Source organism: Varanus komodoensis, unplaced genomic scaffold (assembly GCF_004798865.1).
Source record: "Varanus komodoensis strain SLA01 unplaced genomic scaffold, ASM479886v1 scaffold89, whole genome shotgun sequence".
Classification (NCBI taxonomy): domain Eukaryota; kingdom Metazoa; phylum Chordata; class Lepidosauria; order Squamata; family Varanidae; genus Varanus; species Varanus komodoensis.
The window spans coordinates 1,570,874-1,593,181 of record NW_025336587.1 but is presented as its reverse complement, the minus strand read 5'-3'; the positions used below and the strand labels follow the sequence as shown (position 1 = coordinate 1,593,181).

The window sequence follows — 22,308 nt, the reverse complement described above, 5'->3', positions numbered from 1 at the left end:
CCTGCACCAGCTCGGCATCCTGTGGGACTCCTGCGTCATTTCTTTAATGACGAGCTCCCAGTTCTTGGGGGTTTTTAGGCTGTTCTGCTCCCAAGGTATTGCACAGCGTGCCTGGCTGTTGTGGGTCTGCTTCTGTGGGTCTTTGGGTGAGTCAATGGATGGAGGGTTGTCTGTGAACTGGCAAGCTTCTGCAGCCCTGGAATGTGGGATGTGGAAAGCCAAGGTGGCCCCATTTTGCTTCCAAAGTGACAAACCCCTGGAACTTGCAGTTGCGCGGCGAAGGGTCCAAGGAGCACCAGGTGGCTGGCCTGTGTGTAACTGGCACCTGCAAATTTTTCTGCCTGCTTTTCTTGTTTATTCTTGGGCTTGCTGGCTTTGGGTGATGTTGCTGATTTTGGGGAGGGGACTCCCTCCAGAATTTCAGAAGAGCCCTGAAGCGGGGACCGACCCCAGGTCCATCTCGTCCAGCCTTAGCGAAGAAACTCATAAGCTGGACAGGACATAAGCCCTCTCCTACCCATGTTCCCCAGCAACGCGTGTCTGCAGGCACTCATCAGGACGTGTAGCTACAGATAATCTTCCCTGTGGAGCCTTTTTAAAGCTATCCAAATTGGCCGTCACTATATTAATAGCATGCCACCCCCCTCCGGTTTTCGGATATCTCATAATTTTAACCCTATGGGAAGCTGCCCAGTGTGACAACACATTATTGGTATTCAAGCTCAGTGTTACCCCTGCTGTCCAGTAGCAGCTCTTCAAAGAAGGGTCCTCCTCAGCCATGCCTGGGGGTGCCGAGGGGCAAAGGTGGGCCTTCTCCCAGGCAAAGCTTGCTCTGCTCTTGCTTTATAGTCCTCCCCTGAGGATAAAACAAGCTTCCAGACTTCATGGGTCTGAACAAAAGACTGATGTAGACAGGAGCATTGGCAGCTGCCTTCCAGAGGCCATGTGGGCCCACCAGGATGCTTAAGCCAACTGGCAAGGAAGTCCTCCCAGCCTGGCTTGGGGACTGAAGCAGGGGCTGCTCGCAAGGGCTCTGCCGCCCCTCTCTCAGATATGGGGAACCCCTCCTTTTCTGCGGTCTGCTGTTCACCTGGGGGGGCCTTCCCCATTTGCTTTCTGCCACAGTTGATGAACGGCTCAGTTATCCAGGTGTCTGTGAGTTGCAATGCCGCAGATGTTGTCCCCCCCCGCCCTCGGCACGGCCCGCCTGGCCAGTAGTAAGTCGAGTCAGCCATTGACGCTCCACGTGGCATCCCTGGAATCCCGAACCGCCAGCATCCTGGCTGTCATCCCTGCACCATTTGGGTGCCAGCCACAGCATGGATCTGTGTGAGGCCTTTAACCCCTTCTGCGCCTTTCCAGCAGTTTGAATTCTCCCACCATCCTTAACCTCCTGGCAGCATTTGTCGGTTTGGTCCATGCCCAGAGCTGATCCCTGGTTTGAAAGCAAGGTTGACCCTCTTCCAAATGAGCAGGCCCCGTCTCCTCTGAGGGGGGTCAGGCTTGGAAAGGGCTGTACTCTCCTTACGGGAGGACGAGCCTCTCCCAGGCATTTCAGAAATCTACACGTGGTGGTACAGCAGGTGGGAAGGGGCAAATTCACCCTTTTCTTCCCAGCTAAAATCTCCCTTGAAAACTGTTCCCTTCTGGTAGTACCAGTGAGCTGTTTGGAATAGATTGAGGGCTGTTGGAAACTGATTGTGGGATTCTGCTTGTGGGGTTTTTACTGGGGCCTCGGGTTAGCCACGATGGCGGATTGGAGCAGCTTTGGTTGGATCCAGCATGGTGGTTCTTCCCCGTTTTAATTCTGGGGGAGAGGGACAGGAGCAGTAATCCCAATATAAAATATGCACAGCAAGGGAGGACAGGCAAGAGGTAGGGTCAGGGTCTCCACCTGTTCTGCCATCCCACTGCAGAATCACAGAATCATAGAATATGAGAGCTGGAAGGGGCCATCAGGTTCACCCCACTGCTCAGTGCAAGGCTCCAGACATGCAGCATCTTACTGCAGAATACAGTGCTTGCTGTTTTCCCACCCTGCCCATGTTTCTAGTCCTTAAGGCATTCTAATTTTGAGGTGGGATCCCCAGAAAAGAGCCCGAGTGGATCCAATCGGAAATGAACAGGAGCTGCATATTTTGTGCCTTCCCTTCCTCATCACCCAGAATGAAAATAAGAAAGGACCTGGAATTAATCATTACAATATAAGAACGATAACCTGGAGTTAACCTGTCCATGATGGCTGATGTGATGGAACAGAGGCCTTTAAATCCTTCCTTCCTTCTGCGCAGGCCCCCAGTACGCCTTCCAGGTTGTGCCCTACAGCAGGGGCAGACAGCAGATGTTTTGGGTCTTCAGCTCCCTGCTTTCCTGACCTTTGGAAAGGATCGCTGGAGCTGAAATCCCAAAATCTGGAGGTCGCCCTTCTGCCCACCCCTGCTCTTCAGCAACAGACCGGGAGCCCCGTGGGGACGTTTTTGTGCAGATGTATCAGACTTCATGTTTGGAAAGAGCTCAGCTTGGAGCATCATTTTGTTCTTCTGTATTTTCGTATTTAGTTGGCTCTGTAGGAGCAGAACGCTGGACGAGATGTGTCTTCGTTTGGATTTGCCAGGGCCCTTCTTATGTTCTTAAGTTCTTACTCTAAGCAGGCTTAATTTTCAGAGTGTGTGGGCCGTGTCATTGTGGGCAAGACAAGCAGCTAAAAATTGCATCTGGCGAAACCTGGCTGTGGCTGCAGCGACGAAAAGGGGGCGAGGCTTTAATTGATGAACGCCTTGGCTCATTTTGTGCAACAGCGTGTGAAGGTAGAACAAGGCGTCGCTTCGCTGAGGGAAGACTCAGGCCGCGTGTGTGTGAGGCTGAGCAATTGCGAAACTTGGATAACACAACAATACCCTGTGGAAGAATGGTGGGGAGGACCTGGTATATGGGCAAGAGGTGACTGGGGTGGTGCGGGAAGTTGATGCCCCATGGCAGCCTTCTCTGTGTTGGACTGGAATGCCTGTCCTTCCTAGCCAACCTTTTAAAGCATTCTTCCTCCTGCTCTTCAGCCAAGAAAGCTGCTGCAGTGGCCTGCACATAACTGCTGGAAGGAAACCCATCCCTAACCACAGGCTTTCCACCAGAAAGGCCATGACATAAAAGGAAAAAGGAATGGGGAGGGTAGAGGAAAAATAAGTCTCTCAGGAAGGCTGTACATCTGCTTAAATCTTCTTCAGCTTGGCCTGTGGAAGGGCTGCCAGTGGTGACTGCTGAAAGTGGAACAGCCTTCAATAGCCAACTGGTTCGGAAGTATGTGAATCGCAGTCCAGCAAAGGTGGGGTGGTAGGTACCAGTTGGGAAAGTTTTTCTCAGGTGAAGAGTTGATCCTGCTGGCTTCAAACAATGTCAAATTCATTGTCCTTGTAAGATTGAAAGAGGTTCTGAGCCTGAACAGAATGCTGCTTTGTGGCCGATTCTGTGTGCACGGCCCTCCGATGAAATTGAAGCTGCCATTCCTGTTGGATGCCAGGAAATGACTGAGAGCCAATATGGTGTAGTGGCTGAGAGCATGGGATTGGGACTCAGGCAATCCGGATTCTGGTCCTCACTCAGCCCTGGAGCTAGGTCAAAGACTCAGCCCAGCCTACCTCACAGGGTTGTTGCTGTGAGGATAAGATTGAGAAGAGGAGGAGAATGATGTAAGCTGCCCTGGACAGGAAAAGGGGAGGGATATAAACATAAAAAATAAATAAACGGAGGTTGACCCCAGCATCTGCCTGTGACTTCGGGGCCAAGCAGCGGCCTTCTCAGCATCCAGGGTGATGCATGAGCTCCTTTTTTAAACTGCAAAAAGAACTTCCATATTGTTTGTCTGAAAGCTGCTGATGGTTGTTTTTAGTAGGTAACCGAGTCATTCTGGAATTGGGGGAAGCAGAGAGAAATTAGTATTTTTCTAGCCTTCTTTCTCCCAGTGCTCTCCCCCTCCCTTCTTAAATATATATTGCTTCACTTCGCTAAGCATATGTTCCCTGCTATCAGCCACAAAAAGTCACTGGCCAGTTTAGCCTCGGTTCTGATACATAACAAAGGCATTTCACCCCCCCCCCCATATAATTTAAGTCATGTTTTAATTACAGTGATACAACTCAGGGTTGGTTTGCAGTTCACCCCTCTCTTGTAGCAAGTCAGTACCCAGGAATATATAATGCTGCCTTTTGCTTAGAGGCTGGAGTGGGGGTGGGGGGCTAAATGGTGCTTTGTTTGGCATGGATCGGGGGCTGAGCATCGGGGAGGTGCATAGTTCCAGAAAGAGCCACTGTGTAGCATGTAGAAGTTCCCCAGTGTGACCATGGGCATCACTAGGCAGGACTGGGAAGGACTGGCTGTTGGAAGCACAAGAATTCCCTTACCAGTCAGTGCGGGCAACACAGATCTCAGTAGAAGACCTGTCTGAGTGATTATGCCAGTTTCTTTGTTCCTAAGAAACCATTTTTTTAAATTCAGAACCATGAGGACTAGCACCTTGCTTTATCATTAAGACAGCAGTGCAGAATCTCTTTCAGGCTGAGGGCCGAATTTGGCTCATGGGTGGAGAGGAACAAAAGATGGGGCCAAATTCCCACCCCATGCCAGCCTGGCTTTCCAGAGCAAGAGTGAGCAACATCCAAGATTTCAATGCAATTTTTTTGCAAGGGTTCTGCTATGAATGTTGCTTTGCTTGTACAAAGCAATCCCTGGGGTTTCCACATAAGACTCGGAACAAGCCCCTGAACCAGAAGAGCCAAGAGACTTTGGCACCAAACAGTGTTCACTGTTTCGGGGAAAGACCATAGCTTGAGGCATCAGGAAGCCCCTGGTTCAGTACTTTTAAAATTTATTTTATTTTTTTATTTGGGTATTTCGAACCCATCCAATTACTGCACATCTCTGGACGGCTTACAGTAATCATCTAATAAATACAACATAGTTACATCATCACCATAATAATAACCCATGACTACGATAAAACCATAATTAAAATATTTAAACTTTAAAATATTGGATAAATAAAAAGGTCTTGACCTGGTGCCAAAAAGCATATCACGTCAGTGCCAGGCGGACCTCTCTGGGGAGCGCATTCCATAGCGGGGGCGCCACCGCAGGGAAGGCCCTCCTCTGGGTGTTCTTTCTACTAACCTACTTCAAGGAGGGTTCCCAGAGCAGGGCCTCTGCTCTGCTTGGCATCTCCAGGTAGAAAAATCTATCAGCAAGTGGGAGAAAAGCCGCCAGGGAGACATCTTTGGCTAGACCACGCAATGAGTGCCACTGGTTGTGTTTGAACATCATTCTAAGAATAAATCACGGTTCGTGCAAGGCTTGTTAGTTACTTCTAACCGATGGTAACTACTGTGATTTGTTTCTCCCTTGGTGCTTCTTTAAGTTCCTGGTCCTTAGGAACCCGGGAACGCATTCACAGGCTTTAAAAGAGAATTATATTAGGGACCTGCAGGACTGCCTATCCACTAATGAGTTCAGCATAGCCATCTCTGCTCCTCCCGGCAACATCCTTGTCACTTTTACTCTCCACTTCGGTCCTTCACAAGTGAAAACAACAACAACTAATTTTCTGGTCCCTTATGACCATGAGAACTTGGAATTTTCTGATCCCTCCACTCTGAGGTCTTGCACAGTAGAGCCCCCCTCCAAGCTGTGGGCTCCCTGGGTGGCTGGTTTGCAAAACGGGAACAAAAAAGTAGACAAAAAAAACCCGCAATGCAAAAATGCTGCAGCTCTGGATAAACACGCTCTTTGCAAACCACAGGCCCCGATAATGCCCTGCTGTGGCCTCGCATGATGTGTGAACCTGGTCACGGATGGAGAGCAGCGACTTTCCGTGTTTGCAGGCCGGATCTTTTCCAGCCTGGCCTGGAGCTGCTGAGAACTGGGAACTTCTGCATGCAGTTTGGAAATGAAGCGCTAACCAGCCACCGGGGTTGTTCTTGTTTCGCTTTCCTCCACACTCAGCTAGGAAATCTGTGAGGGGGTAGCTGATGAAGCAGATGGCTGGATCTTGTTTTCTTACCATCCTCCTCCTCTTCCAATGTGCCTGGCATTGATTGCAGCTTGTGGATTGCATTGTGTGTGTGTGTGTGTGCGTGCGTGCGGCCATCTGTCTCTTCACTCATTGTGGGAAACTTGCAGTGACTTGATGTGGAACTGGCAGGCACTCTCGGGCCCATCTGCTGAGACACCGCTAATCAAAGACAGGAGTCTCTCCTCGGGGGTCCACTCAGGGTGGCTGCATTGGTGTGAGATTCGTGGGAAGGGGCCCCAGCTCAAGGCCTGGAGAAAGTGATGCCTTCCCCATGCGGAGAAGCATCGTTCAGAGATGGAGCTGCCAAGGTGGGCCGGGGGTGACAAGGAGAAGATTCACCTGTTTGCCAAAAGTGGAGTGGCTCCACCTGTTAGGAAAAGACAGGCTTACTCAAGGACCAGCATAACTGATTTTTCCTGTTTGCTGCTTGGTTACATAGAAACAGAGCAAGTCAGAAGGGGCCTCCCGGGCCATCTAGTCTGACCCCGGCTTCAGCCGCTCAGTTCACGACATGCCCACCATGTGCATGTCCAGCCTATCTTTGAACACCCGCACTGATGGGGCCTCAACCACCTCCTGTGAAAGCCCATCCCATACCCTCGGGGTCCTCACTGTCAGGAAGTGCTTCCTGGCATCCAAATTGAACTTTGGAGTTGAACCTGGGTTAACATGCGTCCAGGCAGAGAACGGTCCTTCCTTCCACTACAACAACGGGGACTGTTTAGCTTACTAACTGAGCAGGGGCTGGAACCCAGATCTCCTCAGTCCCGACTAACACTCTGACCCCTAGGCCACCCTAGGGGACCAGGGTCTGTCAGGCAAAGGGTTGTAACCAAATCCAGTCAACTAAAGGCCAAATTATTCCGTGATAACTGGGGAATCATCGGGATGGCGGCCAGTGACAAGCGGGGTCCCCCAGGGCTCTGTCCTGGGGCTGATCCTGTTTAATCTTTTCATCAATGATATGGAAGAAGGGGTGAACAGTCCGCTGATCAAATTCGCAGACGATACTAAAACTGGGGCAGTGGCCACTACTGAGGAGCAGGTACTCCAGATCCAGAAGGATCTGGACAGACTATGGAAGTGGGCAGGAGACAACAGGATGGCGTTCAATGTGGATAAGTGCAAGGTCTTGCGCTTGGGGCACAGGAAGGGGTGTCATAAGTACAGGTCAGGGGACAAGTGGCTGGAGAGCAGCACTTGTGAAAGGGACCTCGGGGTGCAGGTTGACTGCAGGCTGAACATGAGCCAGCCGTGTGATGCGGTGGTCAAGAGGGCGAACGCCACCCTTGGTTGCACAGCCAGAAGTGTGGCTTCTAGATCGAGAGAGGTGTTACTACCACTCTACACGACTCTGGTGCGCCCACAATTGGAGTGTTGTGTTCAGTTTTGGGCCCCTCATTACAGAAAGGATATAGCCAGGTTGGAGTCAGAGCAGCATAGGGCCACAAGGTTGGTGGCCGGTTTGCAGGGGATGGGGTATGAGGCGAGACTGAGGGAACTGGGTCTCTTCAGCCTGGAGAAGAAGAGACTCGGAGGGGATCTGTTGGTGACATACAGGTATGTGAGGGGGTGTCACACGGAGGTGGGCAGAGACCTGTTCTCCCCTGCAGAGGAGGGCAGGATGTGCTCCAACAGAGCCAAGCTCAGGGAACCCAGGTTCCATTTGGATGCCAGGAAGCACTTCCTGACAGTCGGGACCCCGAGGGTGTGGAATGGGCTTCCATAGGAGGCAGTTGAGGCCCCCTCGGCGAGGGTGTTCAAGGACAGACTGAACATGCACAGGGTGGGCATGTTGTGAGCAGAGCTCCGACTGGTGCCAGAGGTCAGACTAGATGGCCCAGGAGGTCCCTTCTGACTCGCTCTGTTTCTATGACCATTTGGAGATTTCCCAGCTCTTGATCTGTGCCTCCTGCTGTAAAATACTTCTGCCGAGGTGGCATTATTGGCAGTCAGAGCTTTGAACTACGCTGGGCTGGTACTTCCCCCTTCCCATTTGCTTATGGCCTGGTTTGCTACTGGAAACGTGCCACCGTGCAGAGCTGCTCTTGTCTTTGGGCTGGAAGTATTTCTGCACCACCGGCTTAGCATGATATTTGAGCCAGGCCATCATGTCCCGTGGGACTTGCTCCTTTGTCCGCCTCGTCTTGGATACTTACACAGTTATTGCAGTGCTGTGCGTTTGTTGATGTGGAAGTGTTCCACACTGGTGAAATTGTAGGAATCAGTGCCTCAGTTTCTTTGTGCTTCTCTTCCCTCCATATACCTGTCCTCCTTTTGTGCCGAATCTTCTAAGTTGTAATATCTAGCAGCAATGACACTCTCACTTGCTATTCGCCTTACCTTGGCTGGCCTGGGTGCATTTTTCTTTAAAGCGAAGGTACAAAATACTTTAAGTAAGTGTAATATTCTAGGTTGCTTCCAAAAGCTTAAACATGTTGAAAGAACATGATTTTTAAAATCACTTGGGGGGGGGGAATGGTGATACAGGATGCTAATTGGGGGGGAAATGGTGATACTGGGAGCTGGCTGGGGAAGAAGGACAGAAACGCAGTCGCAGGGTTGCCGTCTGCTGTAGTCCATTGCCGTAAGCTGCAATCCTGATTTTTCTTTTCTTCCATTTCTTTCCTCTTGCAGGAAATGGTGGCTTTAGGAATTGCAGGCAGGATGTCGGAAGTGATTATTCTAAGTAGTCCCCATGGAGTCAGGGGCTGATTAGCTGACAATAAGCAAACTTTGTAAGTGCCTTTGGAAGCAAACTTCGTAGAGCATTTGCTCGGTGGGGTGGACTGAAAGCCTCTCTATCTGCTTCATACCGACCTGCGGCTTTGCCTGCCGCCGCGTGGCAGTTTACTTTTTGAAGCAGTTATGCAATGAAATCTCTTCCTCTCACCACCCCCTTTCCCGGAGTTTGTATAGAGTTCTGATGAGAACTTTAGGGAATGGAAAGGAAAACTTTTCCCTATTGTATGAAGAAGCTTTTACAACTCTTTTTTTAAAAAGGAAATTCATTTAAAGTTCTCACACAGAACAGCATAAAACCAGTGTGCTGTAATGTCGGGATTCCCAATCTTTCTGGACCAATGTGGGATTTTGAGAAGCAGCTCTGTGCACCCCCACAAAGTGTCTGATCAGTGGCTCACCACTTTGGGTGTCTACCTCTCGTTTTGTCTCAGTGGCTCTGTTGTGTTCAGCAAAACCTTTTGCTTCACGTCTGTCAGACTCGGCAAGGTCTCTTTCATAAGAGGATGCTTACCTGGCTCTCTGCTGTCCGCGCACTACAGATCGTGCGTCTGTGAGTCCCATGTTTTAGTAATGCCCAATAATTACTTCATTTGGGGAGGAGATTATTACGCAGATAAACTTTGCGCTGCGACAGTCTTTAGCATTCGTAATGTGCCTGCCTGGAAATTCAGAAGTGCTTGAGCAATGGACTCCCTGTGCTCTTTTGACGTCTCAGAGGCTGATGTCACAACACTGGGCGAATAAGCGCTCCATACTGCTATGGACAGAGGACCTTAACAACTCTTTCAGTGTTTGAACAGGCAGTCTATAGAGGCAGCGTGGTGTGGTGGATGAGACTGCAGGACTGGAAGATCCAGGTTCCAGCCTCCATTCAGCCACAGAGCTCACGAGGTGACTTTGGGCCGGTCACAGTGCCTCAGGGTTGTTGTTGTGAGATAAAAAATGGAGCGAACTTTGAAAACCTTCATAGATTCCATGCAAGAAAGACGGGCTGTGAATGAGTTATTGTTGTTGCATCGAGCCCAACTTTCAGTGGACAGTTGTTTGGATATTTGGTCTGCTTTCGTTGTAGTTCATGTACAAGTGCTAGAAATTGGCATGTATTTCATATAAAGTCCTGCAGGTGTATTTTAAAGGGATTTTTTTAAAAAAATGGTTTTGCCCACTTGGTGCTTCTGGACACTATGTGGGGACCCTCGCTGTAGTGATTAGAACAGCCTTCCCTAACCAGGTGCTGGTGGACTTCAACTCCCATTAGTCCCATCCAGCTGGGGCTGATGGAAGTTGTACTCCACTGCTGCTGGCGGGCACAAGGATGAACTGATCTAAGAGGAGGGAGACCCAAATGCTGCCTTTCAAGCATGAAGTTCTCTGGGTGATCTCAAGAAATCTGCATTCTCAATTTAACCTTTTTTCAGGGTTGTTGTGAACATAAACAGTTTTTAAACTCCTGTTTTAAACTCCTAGGAGGGGTGGCCAGCAGCAATCTAACTGGCCAGTCAGGAGGCACGTGAAACCCCTGTGCAACACAGATCTGGTTGTGTGTGTGCAACTGGAACAATATCTTGTTGCTGTTCAGATATGAAGGCTGAATTAAAGCAGGGCTGAAAACGTTTGCTTCGTCTGAACACTGGCAGTCTGTGAGAACTGCTAGCAGGTGGGCCGCCTGAAGAGCCTTCTCAGACGGTTTCCGGGTGGAAGGGTTTTGTGGGATGTGCGTGTGGGCTTTTAAACCTTTCTAATGAGGAATAAATTCTCCACCTTCTAGCTCATCTCCATCCCCAACTCCAGGCCACTCTTTTCTTCTCTCCACTGGAATAATCCTCAGCCTTGCTGGGTGCGAGTGGGAAGATAGAAACCCGTGCTTAAGTTTGTCAGCTTCCCTTTCCCTGCCCAGAGAAACCAGAGTGTCTGCCCACGCCTTGGGAAGCGTTGGCAGCCATTAAAATCTCCCCATGGCTCTTTTAAAGAGGAAGCCCTGAAGCTTAGAAAGAAGTACAAGCGGTTCTTTTAAAGAAGACGGGGGGGGGGGGTCAGCTGCTTCCTTGCTTCTTGGCTTTGGGAGTGACCCTGTTTATCGAAGTCGGTTGGAAAATGGTAAAGAAAAATGGTAAACATTCCACAGCTGACGGGAAACGAACTGGGCCACAAAACCTTGAATCCTTACATTTCACAACTTAAAGTTTCTACTGCCAGTACTTCAGGCTTTTCAATCATGTTAGCATGGGCAGCGGGAAAGCTGCACCAAAGCCATCCAACCAGCAAATGATTGGTGGAAAGGAGGGGAGCCTTTGGGGACCCCCCCCCCATGGCAGGATTTGGCTTCCCAGCCTTAGAGTGTATTAATTTGTATCCCATCTTTTTTCTTTTTTGACGCAGTTAACATCATTCTCCTTCCCTGTTCTCAGTCTTATCCCTACAACAACAACCCTGTGAGGTAGGCTGAGCTGAGAGTCTGTGACTGTCTCAAAGCCACCCCTTTGGCTCCATGGCCAAGCCATGGGTGCATGCTGCACCTCCCTTTCAAGGGAAGGACTAGGGTTTCCATAACATGCACCCAGTGGCCAGAGTGACTTAGTGCAGAGTCAGCCTGCCAGGAACCAGGTCCAATTCCTGTTCCCAAAACACAGCCCGGAAAATAAGCCAGGTCAGAGCTAATGCATGGTTTTCACAAGGGGATTGGGCAGGCCTTGGTCCATGCCTGGGAGGGGGCCTCTCCATGGGATCTGGGGTGGTTTCTTCAGAGCTGTTCAGGTGTGCCCCTGGTATCAGCAGTTTTAATCTCTACATTCAAGAGACGTCAGATGGTTGGCGCCTGAACCTGAAAGGACCAGCTTATCAAGAATCCGTTCCTTCCCAACCTGATATCTTCTGGGTACCCTGGCCTACACCTCCCACTAAATGCTATTTGTATGCCTGCAAACTTTGCTGTTCCCTCTTGTTTCCCGCTGGACACGTCTGGGCCGTGTACCCGTTGGCACTCAGTCCATGGGTTTGCTGTTAAAAGGCAGTGGGAATTAGAACCAACACAAACAGTTCACAGTACCCATACGAGGCTCCTGGCTGCCCTGCAACTTTCCCCATTACTCAGAGCCCGAATTCGCCTGCCATTGAGTGTGGGGTGAACTTGGTGACTTGGTCTCCAGAGGAAAGCAGAGACTTCCAGGGAAGGAAGTGGTGGTTGAAGTGGGGGGAAGAGGCCAGGAATTGCGTGTGCTGGGAAGATATGAGGAACTCAGAAGGCCTCATATCCAATGTCTTGCTTGTTGTGTGTGTGTGTGTGTGTGTGTGTGTACGTGTTTTAAAACAGGCTTGACCTGAATTCTGCTGACCCAGTCTGTCCCTTTCAGAGCCTGTTCCTTCTCTCAGTTTGTCATTAGCATAACGATGTCGTGTTGCTATTCTTCTTGGCTGCATTGCTCACTGCCGCCTCCTCTTCTGAGTCTTGCCAGACCCCTTCTCTCGTTAAAGGTTTTGCTCTGCCCACATAGGATGCTGTTTCTGAAAGATGTGCCAGGTCCCGACCTTTTTGCCCCGGCTGCCTCCATCCCTGCCACTATGCTCGCCCCCAGAGGAGTGTGGCTGATGGGAGATCAAAGCCAGCTTATGCAGACACAGACTTCTGTGTGTTGCGATCAGAATTGTGGGCGCTGATTGACCAGCGCTGTCCAGTATTTCAGACACGATTCTTTCCCACACGTGCTTAGAGATGCTGTGGATGGTTTGTGTAAAGTGGGGATACCAATCCTGAGGCCCTCCAGGGGTACCAAATATGGCTCCGCCCCTTCTCCCCACCCTCAGTCATTCGGTGTTTGCCCAGGTTTTGCATGGCTTTCCACACACTCTTTGACAAGTTGAAAGAGAGCTTCAGCTACAGGTGTTATGTAAATAATATTAATTGAATGCTTGTCCTAAGACTTTTTACTGGTAGCAAGAGCTTTCAGTAGGCCAGTATGCTGCCGCTGTTATGTGTTTCGGACCCATACCTTGCCCTCTTCCCAGATGTGCCTCCTGAAAGCTACAAGTGGATTGCACACACCTGCAGTCAACCGGCTGGTCGGCTGCAGGCTGAACCTGAGCCAGCCGTGTGATGCGGTGGTCAAGAGGGCGAACGCCACTCTTGGTTGCACAGCCGGAAGTGTGGCTTCTAGATCGAGAGAGGTATTACTACCACTCTACACAACTCTGGTGCGCCCGCAACTGGAGTACTGTGCTCAGTTTTGGGCCCCTCCTTGCAGGAAGGATATAGCCAGGTTGGAGTCAGTGCAGCATAGGGCCACAAGGTTGGTGGCCGGTTTGCAGGGGATGCTGTATGAGGCAAGACTGAGGGAACTGGGTCTCTTCAGCCTGGAGAAGGGGAGACTCAGAGGGGATCTGTTGGCGACATGCAGGTATGTGAGGGGGTGTCACACGGAGGTGGGTAGAGACCTGTTCTCTCTGGTGAGGAGGGCAGGATGCGCTCCAACGGAGCAAAGCTCAGAGAACCAGGTTCCATTTGGATGCGAGGAAGCACTTCCTGACAGTCAGGACCCCAAGGGTGTGGAATGGGCTTCCCCGGGAGGTGGTTGAGGCCTCATCAGTGTGGGCGTTCAAGGACAGGCTGGACATGTACATGGTGGGCATGTCATGAGCGGAGCCACCTGGAGCCGGGGGTCAGACTAGATGGCCTGGGAGGCCCCTTCTGACTCGCTCTGTTTCTGTGTATACAGGACAGGTCCACTTCCACCCCGTCCTTTCATGTGTGCATGGATGTGATGCATGGTTGTCTGGCAGGTCTTTATTTTTTTGCGTCCAGGGTCTGGTCTGTCCTTTGTCCAGGTCAGCCCTCCTGCCCCATACCTGTTACCCTATAAATGCAGGCTTGTGTCTGGTCGTCGATCTTCAAAGTTCCAGGTTGAAGAAGGCTGACGTGAGCCCTCTTGGTGGCCATACACAGGCGCTTCTGTGCCCTTTGCTGTGAAACTGGCACTTTGGCTCGGTTCACATAGAAGGACTACCCTGGGATGTAGTCATCCATCAGAATAGAGTCCCTGGTTCGCACATCCTGCTAAACAGCCCGAGGATGGAGCATTCCCCACTGAGTAAGCTGCTCCTGCTTGCAGCTAATACATGATCGTCTTACCGCATTTTTTGAGGCACACAGATCATGTTGGCAGAGCAACCTACACGTACAGCCTTCTGCAAGTTGCCATCTAGCATCCAGAACTTTCCCAGCTTGGTGTCTGCTAGCTTTCTTAGACTACAATTCCCATAATCTCTGCTCAATGCCTATCATGGTGCTGATAGGCATTGATATCCTAAACCTCTTGATGACTCCAGGCTGGAGAAAGCTGAATGCTTTCCAGGTTGTCTGTATTTTCCTTCTTTGTTTCTGATATTGTTCATTGCTCAGGGGAACTTACTGGAGGGAGACGGCATAAAAATGAAGTTACGGCCTGCTTTCAGCCAAGTAAGATGTAAACTTTCACTCTTCTGTGGCCGCAGAGAAAAAACGTCCTTGCTCTTGCTAATGGGGGACATATGGGTGTCTTTTCCTTAATCTGGATTGCCTTTTTCAATGTGCTAAAATATCTTAATTCTGTTCCAGAAAGGGAGGTTAATTCTTTTACAGAAAGAAAACATGAAGTTTTATCCCTCCCTCCCTCTTGTTGCACACATAATTATATTTCTGCTAATGGTATGGCTAGGGGCATATGGAAAACACTGAATTTCATCTCCAGCTTCTACAACATCACCAGACTTCAACCCACCTGGGCCAAACTATGAGAGCTAGAAACTTTACAAGTACCACTTAAAAACTGAGTTTCTTTAGTCACCGAATCCTGTCATGGGCTTGCCTTCCTTACGTGGTTAGCACACCTGTCTATACCTTGTCCTTTTGTGGTACACGTACATAGGAACAGTGGTTTGGAGGTTTATTTGCTTGTCTGCTCTTGCTCAGCCAGATGTAATCCTAGACTCACCAGAGCTAGCCATGAAAATGGCTGTTATGCAGCCCTGGTCTAGCACACTGCCTTGAGTTTGTGTGTGTGTGTGTGTGTGTGTGTGTGTGTTTTGTCTCAGCAACTCCAGCTGTTAATGATTAATAAGGCAGAGCCTGCAATTGCGTTCCTTTTGCACATGACTAATGACTCCGCCTAATTAAATCCACTGCTCTCCGTCCCTCTCAGTGTAGATTTCAAGAAGTTCCTCCTAGGACTCTTGCCTGGCGAAACTGACGTTCTCCCTCCACTTCGGTAGAAAGCTTTCTTGAAACAGGAGGCGAGAAGGGAAAAAAGAGGTGGACACAATGCGCCCAACTATGTGGCTAAACTGGCTTCACCTGAGTCCCAGGATGTGTGAGCTGGAACGCTGAACCGGGAGTGTTTCTCGCAAGCACGCTCGCCTTGCACACGGCAAGAATGTCATCTCTGAGTGCAGTGGCACTCAGATGGCACCGCGAAGTTGTTGCAGTGAAACATGCGCCGAGTTGGCTGATGCCTGGCTCAGCGGCACAACGTGGGGCGGGGTGGGGGGGTTCAAAAGTGCTTCCTGCAGTCTGGAAGAAGCGAGGGAGACAGACTAGCAATATTGTAAAGTAATGCACAGTGTGGAGAAAACGGATCTAGAGACGTTTTTTCTCCGTCTCCCATAATGCTGGAATTAAGAGCATAGGAAGGGAGCTGCCAGGTAAGACCAAAGGACCATCTAATCCAGCCTTCAGTCCATGCAGTGGCCACCCTGCCCATCCAGGCACAACAAACAAGCAGCTCCTGGTGCCCACAGGCATACCGCCTCCATGAGGACTAGTAGCCATTGATGGCCTTCTCCTCCAATAACTTACCCAGTCCCCTTTTGAAGCCCTCCAACTTGGTGGCCATGACGGCCTCTTCCAGAAGCAAATTCTAGAGTTTACCCCTGCACTGTTTGAAGGAGATTCAAGGTGTCCTGAATCTCCCCCTCCTTTGCTTCATGAGATGATGAAGGGTTCCAGGACTGGTAAAATCCCATGGAGTCATCCCATGAAGCTGAGCGATCCAGGATAGATCAAAGGAAGTGCAGAGGTGAACTGTGGGGCTCGCTCCCAGAACATATCTGGCGTTACCTTCAACTTTGGATGACTTTAAAAGAGGATGAGAGAAATTCCTGCAGGAGAATGGACATCTGCTTCCTCCCAAGTACATCCCTGGCTGCCAGGTGCTGGGGAACATGGGCACTGTCATGTCCTGCTCATGGTCTTCCTGTTGGGACACTTGTGGGAACAAAACCCTGGATCGCAACAGCTTCATTCTGATCCAGCACAGCTCCTCTTATATTTTGACAGATCTGCATGTTTCCAGGAAGGCACTCGCTGTGCTGTGTTTTCATTCTGCTTCTGTTGACTTCTGGGGCAAAATAAGATGTTTCCTTCCCCTGCTTAGCTGCCAGCAGTCCTGTTCTGCCCCACCTAGTTTCTGAGACTTTGGGCTGGTGCAACTGAGTTACACGTGGAAGGTTTCCGGATTTGAATCTCATATCTTCTGCCTGGAACGCAGTGGCTGGCTACACTTGTACTATCAATCATGTGCAGCAGCTCCGTCCCCTCCTCTGCAGTGTGGGTGTAACACTGGCCTTCTTTGCAGGGCTGTTGGTAAGGATTTCATATGGACTAGCATCTGTGAGGCAGTTTGGACACTGCTGCTGCCGCCAGCCATAACAGCTTCTAGTCTTGAGAGCCAGGAACACAATGCATCACCAACCCAAGTATTCTCAAAACACCGTGGCCTCAGTTTAGGGTTCACAGAAATGATTATAATATAATATAACATAAATGATATAACTTATTTTAATTGCTAAATTATTGAATTAATTAGGATTTTAAAATTAGCCGAGAATCCACCGGGGTTTAAACATTTTTAAATGTTTTTTTCTTTTAAATTATTATATTATTATTATTATTTATGTATGTTTTTATGTATTTTTTGTGAGCCGCCCCAAGGCTTTGTTGCAATGGGGCGGCATAGAAATGTTTTAAATAAATATAACTAGGCCTGGCCTTGTGGCAGAGCATCATGGGGCCAAAGTTGGCTCTCAAGCCCTAACTAAAGTCAAGGGGAGACTCCACCATGCTGCATGGCTTTTGCTTTGCTGCTGAGCCACCTCAGCTGTTCCCATCCTGAGTATTTGGGTGAGCTTGAGGGAGCTACTGCTGTCTCCACCAAACAAAAACAAATGAGCCCCACCCTCGTGAAGCTCCGTGCCTTCCTTGTGGCCTCCGGGGGCCCCTTTGCTCTGTTTTCCGCTTGTTTTTGTTCTCACTGCAGCCTTGTTCCCAGCCTTCATCAGCCCCCCACCTTTCCTCCTCTCTCGCTGCAGGTCAGTGAAAATAAAAAAGTGCACGCACACATCCTTGTTTTCACATGCAGCTTCCTTCCCCATGTCCCATCATACTGCAAGCCCATCACTTTTGGGAGACAGGCTCTTGTTGACAGGAAGCAGAGAGAGGTCCAGAAGCTGAGGCAGAGCCGGGTGAGTTGCTGAGGTACAAGGGCCAGGCCAGAATGGTATCCAGTCCAGTGGCCCCATTTTGTGGCCCGGGCTTGCAGAGTGGTAAGCCAGGACTCTTGGCTGTTGCACCTTTGCACCCTCTGGGCTTTTCCTGTTAGTGTGAAAGCCTACAGAATCCAACAAAAGTTTGTTGTCTGAACCTGGGACCCTGGCTTGCTAAGCCCTGTGTGAGCTAGATTCATAAACCAGCATTTGTTCTTGGCTTATGAATCTTGGCTTGTTGGAGAGCTAAGGGTCAAGTTTGCAGGCTGGATGAGATGCAGGACAATCAGTCTGAGAAAGACAATACCACGTGCGAGCAAATTGGTGACATGGCTTCACCATTCTCCCAGAACACGGCAACAGTCCAGGAACTGTGTTCCTAATTAACGCAGAGCAACAATGCCTTTCTAAAAATGTACTTCCCCCGAGAAAAAATAGAGCAGAGGAAAATTATTCCATCCCACAGTGCTGACTGCTGCTCATGCAGCGGGGACATGCTCCCCACTGGTCGGCGGCTTCCCTGTGAGGCTGTTCCGTGTCCAGAGGGTGCACTAATCCTGGCTTGGCGCACAGCGTTTTGTGGCTTTTGCTGAAGTGCTCACCACGCCTGTTGTGCCCTTTACTGTACCCACGGGGCTTGCAGGAGGGGCTGGGCCTTCTCTTCTTTGTGAGGGTTATGGGGAGAACTAGCAAGAGCCTCTTCTGTTCTTTCTGGCTTGCCAAAACCTGGAATGGGAGACCCAGTGCCGGGTTCTGGGTGCTTGGGCAACACCCCCTCAAGAGGCCCCATCTCTTAGTGAGCTTGGCCCCTTCCCCGCTTTCTCAGAACTGCCTGCTCTTCCTTTCATGGAAGGCAGAGAGCAAGCAAGCCGGTAGGCAGCCGCATTTCCGTTTCCTCCTCTCTTCTGCTGCTCCCTGGGAAAGAGGGAGAGGCGAGCGAGCAGGCAGGCCGGGGGGTCTTGTCCAGACCCTCTGTTGAGGTGGGCCCCCCAGCACCTGTCCAGCAAGGTCGATCCATCTTGCCATCCCTGGAAAGATGGCGGTGATCAGGATCGGTGTGTGCTGCGTCTGCTGCTCGCCTGAGACTGGGCACACTCGCCGCAGGGGAGTACCCTGGTGCATACCTGTCCCCCCATTCCAAGAGCAGCCTGTAAGGAAGGGGTGAGGAGGGGGAGGAGGAGATCCCCCCCCCCCGGCGCACAAAAGTCTGTTCCTTTCTGACTCTTTGAGCTGCCTCCTAGGCTTCCCAGGACAGGCGGCTCTCCGGGGCTTCTTTTGTTTCTTGGTTTTGCCTTCCCCCATCGAGGCCCGTAAGAGTGTCTGTGAAAGTGTCGCATGGCTGTCTGCCAGGTCCCAAGTTTCGCAACTTGCCAAAAAGAGACACAAGGGGCAGTGGGAACCCTGGATTGCTGCGGCGTTGCCAGGGAACATGGTCCTTCAGCCGGTGGGCTCCATTTGGCCTTCGTGGTGGGGAAAGGATGGTCTTTCTTCTTACTCTGGTGCACAGTCCAGCATTGATGAATTCGCTGAGATTGTCAGACCAAGCTGTATGCTATTTATTGAGAATGGGTGGGAAACGTAAACCAAATAATAGACAAGTTTCTGCCCCAAGGAGGTTTCAGTCTAAAACAGACTAATGAGCGGAAGGGGCGGGGGGGGGAGATGTGGGTAAAACCAGATTTGTGTGCATTGACCTTGCTTGTGGTTTAGAAGGAGGCTTGGGAGTGGGGGGGGGGTCCTGTGTGGGTCTACTCAGAAGTCAACCCAGTTGAGCACCATGGCGGGGGGGGGGCATTACTTCCCAGATGAAGTGGGCATATAGAATGGCAACCTGGGATCAGCCAAAAGCCTTATAGAGAGGGCAGGTATGTTTGAGAGCAGGTTCTGGGTGCAGCAGTTCGCAGTAAAGGAGAAAAGGAGCTGATAGTTCAATGGAAGAGCTTTCAAAAGGGGGGGTTGATGGACTGGGTTCTTGTATGTATATCCGTCCCTGTAACAAAACAGAGTTCTGACTGGAAGGAGTAAAGCCTTTAAAATGGAGCAGATCTATCTGTTCCTGCTAGTTGGGTTAGCACTTGCCCCTTCCAGCGTGGCGACTGTGCGCTGGGGAACACATGCGGAGCAGGCTCTGGTGCCTGGTTCCTGCGCATGGGCTTCTCTCTCTCTGTTCGGATGTGGGATAGACTATTAGAGCTGAGCGGGGTACATTAGAGAAGGCTGCATTTGGAAAGGACTGGGAAAACCAGTGGCTGGGGTAGGGGCGAATGGTACTGCACTGGAGCTCCGGGCTTTGCTCTGGAAAGAACACAGTGGGGAAGAAAGGAAGGCCGGGCAGATGGCAGATGGCCTTGGGTGGCTTCTATGCTTTTCTTAAGTTTTGGGTCAAGCATTTCACAAAGCTGCCTTGCTTCGTCACACCGTATGATTATCAGGGACGCCCATCACTTGGTGGTAGAGCGTGTATTCTTTAAGGAGAGGGCCCAGCCTTGGACACAACCACTGCTTGGTCGCTGTGGGTGACTAGAAATGGCAGGCATGTGAATGAGAGGAACCTGCAGAGAAGGGCGGCAAGTCCTGTCTCTCTTGGGCACCCAGCCCAAAAAGCCAAGGGGCCGCCTGAGGAGCGGAGCCTCAGTGTGCAGATGTTGCTTTTTGCAGGGACAGATCTAAGCTTGCATGAGTCCTAGGTAAAGGCGGAGCCCCTTCCTTTGCCATCAAGCCTGGCAGGCTGACCTTGCTAGTTTGGCGAGGCTGTTTGCATTTTCCACCGTGCCCCCAGAGTGGCACTAGCTGAGGCATTGTGACCATGTCACTGGAAACTAGATGCAAGCGCTCAGAGTGCTGGGACTGGACAGCCCTGGGGGGCACCAGACGTGGTTCCCCGCCCCTCCTGCACCGAGCCATTTCTTGCAACTCCCTTTCCTGTGATTCCTTGCAAGGCTACAGAAGGCCGAGCACGCAGTCCAGCTCTTCTGGATAAAAGGAGCAGGCCAGCAGAGGTGGGAGGAGAGACCCTTCCCTGCCCGAGACTGAGAGCCAGTAGCAGCGAGGGGGATGAAGAAGCGGGCCGGCAGCAGGGCAGCGCCCAGTGCTGCTCTGTGACGGCCAGGCCGAGGCCTCCTGGTTCCCCACGCACCAGGCGAGGTGCCGCAAGCTGCCGACGAGCTGGATGTGTGATGGGCGGGACGTGCGGCGCACCACTCTCCTCTGGATCACAGGCAGCGCTCCAGCACCGAGCGAGCCCAGCCAGGCGACACGGGGCCTGGAATGCGGGGAGGCGGGTGGGAGCTCCCCTTGACATACTTGGACTGTCCCCAGGCTGGGAGCAGGGAAGGAAATTTGCCGTGGTCGCCAAGCGGGAATGGAGAGATGAGCGTGCTGCTTCCCTGCGTCCTCATCTCCCGAGCCGCTGCCTCGCCTTTTCTTTCCCCTTCAAAGCCCGTGTGCTGCAAGAGAGCCACTGTGGCCGTGGCTCAGGGTGCAAAAGCGAGGGCCGCATCCAGCCCTCGGGAAACCTCCCGGAGGATGCATCCTTTTATTGTCCAACATCGGGCGACCTCTTGCACTTTCTCATTCTGAAAGGTCCAAATGCAACTTCTGACCCTTCTTCTGAGCCTGCAAGAAAAGCTTTGAGCTGCCCTGGATGTAATTTCAGCCCCCTTTGGGATCAGCCTTCCCTGGAAAGCGGCCCCCAAAGGTTTCTCTGAGGTGGAATCCGACCCTCAGAATAAAACACTTTGGGAGTGGTCAAAGCCGAGCAAAGGAATTCGCTTTTCGTGGGTCCAGCAGAGCTCACAAGAGGGCATGCACAGGGCAGGAAAGCGAGGGATATAATCCTGCAGCGTTGGTTTGTTTCATAATTTATTACTGAACTTGTATTCTGCACTAATAGTCCCATAGGACTCTCTAGGAGGATTACAAAATAGCAGTTGTATATTGTGGTTCATTGTTGCCAATCAAATAACAGCAATATAGCAATGATGTACATAATAGAGCAACAATGTGCAACCGTGTGTAATGATACACAGCAGGGAGTCGCAAACTGTACCCACACACGGTCTGCAACAGAGCACCCTTGAGAGAACTCTGGGCGCATGAGTGTGAGTCAGGAGTGGGGAACCCGCTGCCTTCCAATTCTGATAGTTTTTTATAATCTGAATATCTGTGCCGTGCTCAGCATCCTACCAAAGTGTGCAGAGCCGCTTGCATTTCCCAGCCGTCCTCTCCTCCTTCCGGTCTTGAGCAGGCTGGCCTCACCGTCAGAACTGTGCCACCTGCCCTGGGCTGGCTGGACCGTGCCTTCCCAGCCACCTGACCTGCAGAGGCCAAATTCTGAAACCCGTTGCCCCAGCCACGTAATAGTTCCACGCTGGCATGCTTTGCATCATCACTCGCAGACGTAATACTTCCTGCTCTGCAAACCTCCTGGATGGGTTCAGCAGCACCCTTTTGCAGGGTCTGCGTTACACTTGTGCAAGCTCTCAGTGCTGTCTGCAGATTATGAAACGCTGGCTGGGGATGATGCAAGTTGCAGTCCGGCGCTTCAGGAGTACACAGTGTTGGGGAAGGCTGGATTATGAAGTTGTGTTTTGATCTGGGGCAGGGACAAGAACAAGCCGTCACAACCGGCTGCACCAGTTTGCTGTTGTTTTCCTGGCCGATTGCGCTGCTCTCCGTTCCGTGTTAGCAGCAGCGATCTTGGATGCACTGGAAGGCACAGAATGTGCAGCGACGCGATAGGAGAGCCGTAGCCCAGGAGGCGGCCATTTTTGCTTTCCCCATCCAGTAGCCTTGGCTGAAAACCCGCCGGTGGAGGGCAGTTGAACTATCTTCTGAAGACAGCCTGTTACCAGCCTGCAATAATGAAAGCTTTGGAGGCATTTCATGAAAACAAGGAGAGCTGTGCTAGGTCAGACCATGGGTATAACAGCTACCTCCCACCCGTGTTCCCCAGCAACTGCTCTCTGTAGGCACACTCTCCGTGATACTGGAGGCAG

At 51.1% G+C, this 22,308-nt stretch overlaps 1 protein-coding gene across 7 annotated transcripts in view; it reads left to right on the top strand.

Moving 5' to 3' along the window:
* The window catches only part of SH3GL1 (SH3 domain containing GRB2 like 1, endophilin A2), a 49,536-nt gene that overhangs the window by 5,994 nt on the left and 21,234 nt on the right, over positions 1 to 22,308 (top strand). Inside the window, exons 1-2 of one of the 7 annotated variants that reach the window (XM_044417542.1) lie at positions 9,161 to 9,166; positions 12,396 to 12,407. The exons of the other annotated variants lie outside the window; for them this stretch is intronic. The gene's annotated coding sequence lies outside the window, so the exon portion shown is untranslated. Of the gene's footprint in view, positions 1 to 9,160; positions 9,167 to 12,395; positions 12,408 to 22,308 lie in introns of those variants that run through there. 7 annotated transcript variants of the gene reach the window in all.